This window comes from Triticum urartu, chromosome 6, assembly GCF_003073215.2.
Source record: "Triticum urartu cultivar G1812 chromosome 6, Tu2.1, whole genome shotgun sequence".
In the NCBI taxonomy this organism is placed as follows: domain Eukaryota; kingdom Viridiplantae; phylum Streptophyta; class Magnoliopsida; order Poales; family Poaceae; genus Triticum; species Triticum urartu.
Genome location: NC_053027.1, coordinates 173,507,197 through 173,517,859, shown reverse-complemented (window position 1 = coordinate 173,517,859; position 10,663 = coordinate 173,507,197).

Genomic DNA, 10,663 nt, shown 5'->3' with positions numbered 1-10,663 from the left:
GTTGCTCAAGGATATACTCAAGTGGAAGGCATTGACTTCGATGAAACATTTGCTCCTGTGGCTAGGCTTGAAGCCATACGCATACTGCTGGCCTATGCAAATCATCATAACATACTTCTATATCAAATGGATGTGAAGAGTGCCTTTCTCAATGGCAAGATTGAAGAAGAAGTGTATGTTGCACAACCGCCTGGCTTTGAAAATCCAAAACATCCTGACATGGTATACAAGCTCAACAAGGCACTGTATGGCCTCAAACAAGCCCCTAGGGCCTGGTATGACACACTCAAATACTTCCTGAAGAGCAAAGGCTTCATACCTGGTTCCCTAGATCCCACTCTTTTCACGAAGACATATGATGGTGAACTGTTTGTGTGCCAAATATATGTGGATGACATTATCTTCGGCTGCACAAATCAGAAGTACGGTGAAGAGTTTGGATATATGATGCAAGAGCAATATCAGATGTCCATGATGGGGGAGCTGAAGTTCTTCCTTGGTCTTCAAATACGACAACAACGCAATGGCATCTTCATATCTCAAGAGAAGTATCTCAAAGATTGCCTGAAGAAGTTCGGTATGCAAGACTGCAAAGGCTTCACAACACCAATGCCAGCCAAACATCATCTGGGTCCTGACGACAATGGTAAAGAGTTCGATCAAAAGGTATACCGCTCCATGATTGGTTCTTTACTTTATCTATGTGCATCTAGGCCAGATATTATGCTTAGTGTTTGCATGTGTGCTCGATTTCAAGCGGCACCAAAGGAGTCGCATCACTTAGCTGTGAAGCGAATTCTTCGATATTTGGCTCACACCCCAACTCTAGGATTATGGTATCCAAAGGGCTCAGAGTTTGATTTGGTTGGATTTTCGGATGCTGATTATGCTGGTGACAAAGTTGATCGCAAGTCTACATCAGGCACATGTCACTTTCTGGGACGATCACTTGTATGTTGGTCTTCAAAGAAGCAGAACTGTGTATCTCTCTCCACTGCTGAATCTGAATACATTGCTGCTGGATCTTGCTGCGCTCAGCTTCTGTGGATGAAGCAAACACTCAAGGACTATGGCATTCATCTGAAGCAAGTGCCACTTTACTGCGACAACGAAAGCGCCATCAAGATTGCCAACAACCCAGTTCAGCACTCGAAGACAAAGCACATTGAAATTCGTCATCACTTTCTCAGAGATCATGTTGTGAAGGAAGACATTGATATCATACACGTCAACACTGAAGAGCAATTGCCAGATATCTTCACCAAGCCCTTGGATGAGAAGAGGTTTTGCAAGTTACGGTGTGAGCTAAATATCGTGGAATCCTCAAATGTCCTGTGATCAGGCACACATCCTAACACTTATGCATATGATGACTTAGATGTGCAACACACAAAGTAAAGTATATCTTCAATCAATGAAGACATACATTCTAAGTGTGAATACATTAATGTGGAATTTGACTTCGGAGCGCCACGATAATTGTGCGCCGTGTCTGGGTCTAATACTTCCTATACGGTGGGTAACGCCACCACCAAACGTTCTATTTTGAAGTGTTTCACTCATGGCATTACCTTGCAATGTCTTCACATTTGGTTTGGCTTCGAACTCAACATATTTTCATGATTATCTTCACTATGTTGATTATAGATATATATATATATATGCTAGTGTTCTGTCCTCTACAGCATTCACTTATAGCTATATCTTCGTGTTGAATCTTTTGAACTAAGTGAATGTGATCGGACCCAAACTTCTCTATGCTTTCTATCTCAAACTCTATCTCTCTAAGTCATATGCATTCTATTGAAACTGTCGAATGTCTTCACTGCGTCCTTGTCAGCAGAAGATATAGAGACAACCATAAAGTCCGTTTTCAATGCTCATTCCTCCACATAAAATCCGGAGAAGCAGGAACGACCGCCCGACAATCCAGGCGTGCGTGGGACGTGGAACAAACCCCAAACTTCCGCAAACTGGCCACGCGTTCCTCAGATGCGAATCGCCAGGGGCACCTGTGTAATAGCACAGTGCCACCCCTATGCCTATAAATACACACTCACAGCGGTAACTATCTCTTCTTCCACCCTCGCACGAACCCTAGCGCCACCGCTAGCTCTCGACGACGCCGGCGACGAAGTGCTTCGCTGCCGCAACCTCTCTGACGCCGTCTTCACGCCGATCGCGGACATCGTCCTCTCCGCCGTCGCCGTAGGTGTCTTCCGTCGCCAAGTTAGGGCACGGAGGATTGAACTGCTCGGCATCATCTCCCACTCCGTCTAGCAGTTCCAAGTGTGGTAAATAAAACTCCTTTTTACAGCCCCTTTTGATCTCATGGTTCTGTCACTTTCTACCATAAGAAGTTTCTCTTCACAGAAGTTAGATCTCTCAATCTGCATCTCATAACATGCCTAGTATATTCACTTGTGCTTCATGAAGTAGTTAGATTCCTCACTTGTACTGATCTGTGGGTTCGTACAAATCTGGAACCAACTTCTTATCTATGAGTGAATGTCTTCGCATGATGAGGTCAATGTCTTCTAAACTGATTAATCTTCAAAACCTTCTGAGAATGCATATGACCTCTTCTCCTTCCCTCGCACCTTAATGCTGTCACAGGTACATGTCCGTGGGAGAATCCTTTGGTTCTCATAGTCTGCATTCATTTGCAGAGTTCTTACAGCATCACATAAATTCTCCTGAAGCCAGTTCCTGTTGGTCCAGCAAAAGAAAGCCTTTGAAGCCTTTGAACGTCTTGAAGCCTTCCAAGTTAACGTTTATGGCTTCAGAAGCAGCAGCAAGGAAGGGGGGCAGACAGAGACGTGGAGGAACATCCAAAGATCTGCCTGATGAACTGGTAGAAATGTACAAAACAGATCCTGAAGAGAATTATGGTCAGCGCAAGACCCGAATCCAATGGATTCGACGCTATTGGGCAGAACAATGGTTCCTATACCGCTTCGTCACCTAGGAGTATGCTGAGAAAAGTGCCATCAAGAGACCGTGGGGGGACATCCTTTACAAGAACCTCATACCCAGGACCAGAGATGAAGCCATTGCTCAAAGCTTCTACCCATGCATGGTCCGAGGACCACAGCCTGCTGAAGCACATCCGTCGTCACTACTCTGGTGTCGTGACGACAATCTGTTCAAGCGCAACTTCCAGTTTGCCCAGAACTCAGCGAAGCAGAACAAGAAGAAGTTGGGGTTAGACTTCAACCCTAGTCCCTCCGCAGCAAGGGCAGATGGCACACGCGACGCAGAACCCAATATCATCGGTCTGTATGCCAACCTTGAGGGCCTCATCACCCGCATCTTAGTCCAAGGGACTGCCGTGAATGACCCTCCAGCTGACTCTGAGTCTGATGAAGCTCCTGTTGTACCGAAGCCAAAGCAGTCGAAGAAGCCAAAAGCTTCAAAGCCGGCCCCTTCACCAAAAATCTCAAGGGCGAAGCCATTGGCAACTGCACCTCCTGAAGACAGTGTGTAGTCTGAAGACGTATCCCGCGTCTCCAAGCCCCAGAAGGCCAAGATGCCTCAGCCACACACCGGCAAAGAGCTCACAGTTGCTGCCATTCTGCGCAGCGAAGCCATTGATCTGTCAAGTGATGAAGATCTTGGAGATGACGCTCTCGAGCAGCTCATCAAGAGCAAAGAAGAAGCTGAAATCTTCAACCATTTGGCTCTCTTTGATGTCGCCATCATCCACAACTGAAGCAGAAAATTGATCATGAAAAGGCTCAGTTCAAGAAGCATATGGCCAAGCTCAGCGTGCAAGAAGTGAAGAGCTTCAAGATCATGTTGCACGAACTAAAGGAAAACTTTCTGAAGAAGCATGCAGAAGCTCAAGGTTCGCGGGAGCGAATGAAGACTCTGGCAGACAGATGTGTGCAGGCCTACAATGAGGCTGAGAAGCACAAGGCACTTGGGAGTCCTGGCATCGACCCCAAGATGGCCGCAAAGAAAAAGAAGAAGACTGTTCCAGCTGAACAAGAGGCACCAAGGCAGGAAGCAGTTCCACTTGTCTTCCCAACTACAACGACTGTCTCGAAGCCAAAGAGCCGGTAACAGCTTCAGAGCTCAAGAAGACAAGAACTGCTGAGGCTGAAGCCGGGAAGAGGAAAAGCTCTGAAGCCTCTCCTACTGCCCCCAGCAAGAAAAAGAGAAAGACCAAGAAATCTCGGGCTGCTCCCACAGAGCCCTTGATAGTTGAACCTATTTCTATGGTTCACCCTGACGCAGAACGTCAACTGACGGTGCATGAGCTTGCTTCCATAGAGGCTCCTGTTCCTGAAGACATTCCAGCAGCTGATCCCATCGCTGCTGAAGACATTGGTCATCGTGACAATGTAGAAGATGATGCAGCCCTTCCTCAATTAGAACACAGCGAACTCATCAGCATTGGTCGTCCACTAACGCCAATTGCACAGGATGCTTCATGGGCGGATCGCCCTCAAGAGGAAGAAGACAATGAGGCCCAGCCCACTCCAACCCCACAGGCGTCGTCTGCATGCCGCAGGCTTCGCAAAGGTCCAAGGCCTCAAGTCTATGCTGAAGACATTCCGGCTGCATCAGCCGCAGAAGAAGCACCACAAGAGTCCACTCCTATGCTCCACCAAGAAGCAGTTCTCCAGGAGAACGTGCTTGTGACCGACCCTCCAGCTAGTCAAGCGGAGGCTGAAAATATTGAGGCTGCCACAACCAACACTGAAGCCAATGTGGAACCCTCCCCACCAAAAGCTTCAGAAGACAGCGAAGCTACTGATCCAGACACTTCTGTTCCTGAGTCTGCTGCAGGTCCTCAATTTGATTACCATGTTGAGCATAGGCCTCATGTCCAGAAGCCAGTCCCAAGGCTGCCGAGGTTCCCAGGTCCTGCATCAGCACCTGGCTCCTTTAACATCCATAGCTTCAAGGCAGATAATACGTTCTTCAACATCTCCAAGAACCCCTATTCAAGGGAAAGGATTTCATCAGATAGGTTCTGGAGCTATCCTCAGCGCAGCTACTATTCATGCATCCTATACAACCAAGGTCGCATCTTCCCGCACAAGCGCCTTGATGTTGAAGCCATTGCTGGTCTGCCCTGTTTAGAGGAAGCGTTGGATTGCTTCAAGCAAGTGGGTCTGCTGCAGTTTGTAACTGATGAAGAGCACTGGAATGAAGAGCTTCTGCTGCAATTCTATGCCACCCTCCACATCAAAGGATACAATAGAGATCCGAAGACTTGGGCCCTGGAGTGGATGACCGGCAATGTCCATCACGAAGCCAATGCATTTGATATCATTGAGCTCACCGGCCTGCCCACTCCTGGCGAATTCTTCGAGGAAGGCTGTCCACTACACACTGAAGCTCTTGAGAGCATATTCCAGAGGCCTGAACCGAATATGAGTCAGATGCTCTCCATGATGAAGCCATTGCCCCACGATGCTCCTTATCCAACAGAGTTCTTTGTTGAAGACTTTGAGTACCTGCCCAGAACCATCTATCACATTATCCGGCGGACTCTCTGGCCTATCAAAGGGCACTCTCCAAATGCCAAGATCGAGGGTGCAATGAAGACTCTGATATTTTGTATCCTTCATGGAAAATGCTTCAACGCACAGGACTTCTTCATACGCCAACTTGCTGCATCAGGCTCAGATTTACTTGGTTTGAAGTTCTATGCTCCTTGGGTAATGAGACTGATCAAGCTTCACTCTGCGATCTCATATCAGCCCTCAGCCCGCAACCATCGGATCTTCTTGCCAGATGTGGATACCTCTGCTGAAGCTATATATCATGAGCCTGCCAAGAAACCTTTGAGTCTTCAGAATGCAGAACACCAGAGCTTCACTCATAACGTTGAAGGTGTTGAAGCCATCTCCAGGGTGTATCCTTTGGCTGGCACTACACGTGCACCACACCCTGCTTCAACTGAAGCCACTGACAGTGCCACTGCTTCAAGACCCAAGAAGCGCACTCGTGTTCTCAACGACCGAGAGCTTCTTGTGGCCCTTCATCAAAAGCAGGATAGGCATCATGACTGGTTGAAGAGAGAGATGAAGAGCCTCTTGGTGGATGTAAATCGCATCCGAAATCTTGCCACCAAGAACGCTTTCGTTGCCCATGAAACCTGTCGCCGCACATGGAAAGGGCTAACGATGATGCTTTCTGAAGCGCATCTTCAAGAGGATGGCTTCACTGAGAGATTCAAGTTTGACTCCACACCTCCTCGAAGAGCTGTGCTGCTGGGGACTCCATCTCTTGAAGACTCTGAGTTTTCTTCCTCTGGTGCCACAGTCACTGCCAGAATCATTGAGGAAGAAGACGATGCTACCTCACCACCACCTGCTTCAGCACCTCCAAGCTCTTCTGCACCGCCAAACAACACCAGCAACCCTGCTACTTCATCTACTCCTCATGGGAACGAGTAGAGGCTCTATGTCTTCAAACCTTTTTGGTCATTACTGACAAAAGGGGGAGAAGCATATGAGATTGATAGTCTTCAAGCGGGTTCATATGGGCGGGTGCCTTATATTTTGCTTCGTGCTTACAACTCTCATTTTTTTGCTACATTTGGTTCTTATGAGTTGTAACACTTAAACCAGATGGTCGTCTGCTACTTGTTTGCCACCCTGTTTTGCGAAGATAAATTCCGCATGTGCGACGATAAATTCCGCACTTATCTCATTCTGCAGACGTCCATTTTCCATTATGCATGTCATTATCTTCATATATCTTCACATGCATAGTGGATTGTCATCATAAGCTGAAGTGGATCTTCACAAGTACAACCTGCCATGTGCATTTGCATTCCAAAAGCAAATTAACTTGTATGCACATCTTCAGGGGGAGCCCTTGCAACTTATGAATACAATTCCTTATCCTTTACAATTTCACAGACTATATTCCCCGTTGAAAACTTCAACTAGTTTGTCATCAATCACCAAAAATGGGGAGATTGTAAGTGCATCTAGTGCCACCCCTAGTTGGTTTTGGAGTATTGACGACAAACCTAGTTGAGGGACTAATGTGTTTGTGAGAATTGCAGGATAACACAGGTAGAAGTCCCTCATTGATTCGGTTTTTCTACCAGAGATGACCCCTAAAAATGTATGAAGACATTGAAGTCAAAGGTGGTATATGAAGATATTCACATTGAAGACTATGACAAAAGAAGACACGTTATGAAGCCTATGGAGCTCGAAGACTTAGATCTTTCGTAGTTCTTTTTCTTTTGTGTTGAGTCATAGGAACCACCGTACTATTAAGTGGGGTCCAGGAGAACCAGTTAGAATGACTGAAGTGATGCCTAAACCAAAAACCTATGTCTTCGAGTGAAGACAATGAGAGAGAATCTTGTCCAGAGCCGGACAAGTCAGCTTTGCTTGTAGCCCAAGTAAAGTTGCCATGAGAGTTTGAAATCTGACCGTTGAGACACGTGTCAGTTCCTTAGTGACCCAGGGTCATTTCGGACAAATCAGGTCGGGTTGCCAGGTGGCTATAAATAGCCCACCCCCTACAACCAAAAACGGTTGGCTGCTTAGATTGAAAGTATGGCTTTTGTCGTTTGAGAGCAACCCACCTCGAAGCCTTTGAGAGAGAGAATTCCTTGCGAGGATAAAGCCCTAACCACCCAGAGCCAGAGAACATTGGGCATCACTTAAGTCTTCTTGTCTGTGTGATCTGAAGACTTATTACACTTGAGGACTGTGCATCCCCAGACGGTTAGGCGTCGCGTTCAGAGCATCCAAGAGACATTGTGGATTGCCAGTGAACGAAGTCTGTGAAGGTTTGGGAGTCTACCTTGAAGACTTACCAGAGTGATTGGGCGAGGACTATGTGACCTTAGCTCAAGGAGAATACGGTGAGGACTTCGTGTCCTGAGCTGCGTGTTCAGGACTGGGTGTCCGGGACTGTGTGTCCTAAGGTTTAAATACCTAGCCGCTCCAACCAGACCTACAGTTGTCACAGCAACTGGAACTGGTCCAACACATCACTGTCTTCAACGAGTCACTGGTTTCATCTTCACTTCCTTTTACTTACTGATCACTCATTGTGAAGTCATTGCGTGTCTGTTCTATCTTTTGTCTTCACAACGCGAGTGTATGATCTGTTTGGCTTCATAGTATCTTCCTACCTGATCCCAATTACACTACAGCTATTTGTCACTGTGCTTTCACTCTGTTGATACTTGACCATGGCTTGCCTAGTGTAGTCTAACTTCCGCTGCATAGTAATAGGCATATCTCTACTGTTTGTCTTCATAACTTCCACGTTTTGAAGACTTTCATAAAAATCGCCTATTCACCCCCCCTCTAGTCGATATAACGCACTTTCAATTGGTATCAGAGCAAGGTGCTCCCTTGTTCTTTGTGATTCGGTTTAACCACCTGGAGTTTTAGCTATGTCGACTGCAGGGATAATTAAAGTCTTTGCTGCGTGCCCCATCTTCGATGGAACTGAATATCCCTACTGGAAGAATAAGATGCGTATGCATCTTGAAGCCATTGACGTCGACCTATGGTATGTCGTCGAGAACGGCGTTCCCAAGGCTGGAGAAGGTGTCACTGCTGCTGATGTCAAGAAATTCGTTCAACTGGACTCTACTACCAAGAACATCATCTGTGGTCATCTGACCAAAGGACAGTATGGCCGTGTGAGTGCTTTGAAGACATCCAAGCTGGTCTGGGACTAGCTCTCCAAGGTCAATGAAGGCATCTCAATCCAGAGAGATCAAAGAATCAGTGTCCTTCGCAATCTCTTCAACCGCTTCAAGCGAAATGACAATGAGAATGTCCAGCACACATTTGACAGACTCACTGACATCACAAATGAGCTTCAAGCCCTCGGCGCTACTGAGATCACCAAACATGAAGTCGTCAAGACGCTGCTGAGATCACTTGATAGTTCGTTTGACATCCTAGCCCTGATGATTCAAGAACGTCCTGATTTCAAGACACTCGATCCATCTGACATACTTGAGAGGCTCAACACACATGAGTTTCAGCTTTCCGAGAAAAGAGATATCTACGGTACAAACTATGGGCGAACTCGTGCCTTGAAGGCAAAAGCTGTTTCCTCATCTGAAGAAGAATCTGATAGCAGTTCTGATGATTCTGAAGACATTGGAAGGGAACTTGCAATGCTAGTGAAGAAGTTCCAAAAATTCACCAAGAAGAAAGGCTTCAGAAAGTCTTCACGATCAAGCTCAAGGAATGATGAAGCTTCTGCTCATGACTACAAGAAGAAAACATGCCACAAGTGCAAGAAAACTGGACACTTCATCTCTGAGTGTCCACAGTGGGACAATGAGAACAGAAAGAAGAAGAAGAGCAAGGAATATGACTCTGACGACAAGAAGAAGAAGAAGAAATACACAAAGTCTTCTTCCAAGTCTTCCTCAAAGTCTTCATCACACAAGAAGAGCTCATCTGGCAAGGCACGTGCGTTTGTTGGCAAGGAAATGGATTCAGAGGAGGAGTCCGCTTCTGAGGAGGCAGAGGTGGAGTCTGAGGAGGAGTCTGATTCTGGCATTGCAAGTCTGGCTACAGCATACGTCGCCAAGTCCATCTTCAACACTGAAGACAATGATTTCATCACCGACACCAATGCAAATGACAAGGACTACTCCACTCCTACCTACTGCTTCATGGCACGCGGTGCCACGGTAAACAAACGCACTGCTCACTATCAAACATCTAGTGACGATGACTCTGATTGTGATTCAAAACCCAGTTACAAAACACTTGCTAAAATTGCAACTGAACAACAGAAAGCCATGGAACATATTCAAAAACGGTTAGACAGAAGCGATGATCTATTGGGTGCTGAAATGACTCAATCTGAATCCTTAATTGAAGACATAAAAAATCTTCACGTTAAGTATCAGGAACTTGAAGATCGTCATGATACTCTCTCAACAACTCATGAAAAGCTTTCCTATGATTATCTTCAAAGGAAGCAAGAACTTGAGAAATTGAGAGCGGCTCATGAAGATCTTCAAAAGGAAAATGAGTCACTTCGCGCCGAACAAATCAGTTCCGCTCAGGAAGGATTTGAACCACCATGTCTTAAATGCATTGAGCGTGATAATGCTACTTCTGTTGCTGAATGTTCCACTGCTACTGCTGTTGCAATATCTTCAACTGTTGATGTGGTAACTAACCCCTCTGCTGAGGATACCACTGCTATTGCTGATGAGAATGCTAGGTTGAAGACATTGCTTGAAACATGGATGTACAAAAGTCTTAAAGGACATCAGACATTATGTGATGTCCTCAAGAAGCAGATTCTGAACCGAAACCCTAGGAAAGAGGGTGTTGGGTTTGTAAGGAAAATAAATGCAGATGGCTCTTACTGGAAACCTGAGCAGTACCCCAAAACCAAGTGGGTTGCTGCAAAGGAACCTTCAGCAGATCCATCCAATTTATCTGGCTTCACTTGTGCTAACCCCATTATCATTGATGAATCCTTTGATGCAAACTATATACTGTTTAAGAATCAGAATGGTGAAGTGTTTGCCAGGTACATTGGTACTAACTGCAGGAATGGACCGCCTATGAAGAAGATCTGGGTTCCGAAAAAGTGTCTGGAAAATCTTCCTGTGAATGTCTTCATGACACCTCACTTGAAGAAGACAAACCTCAGACCAAAGGCTTCATACGGTCCAAAGGCTTCATAC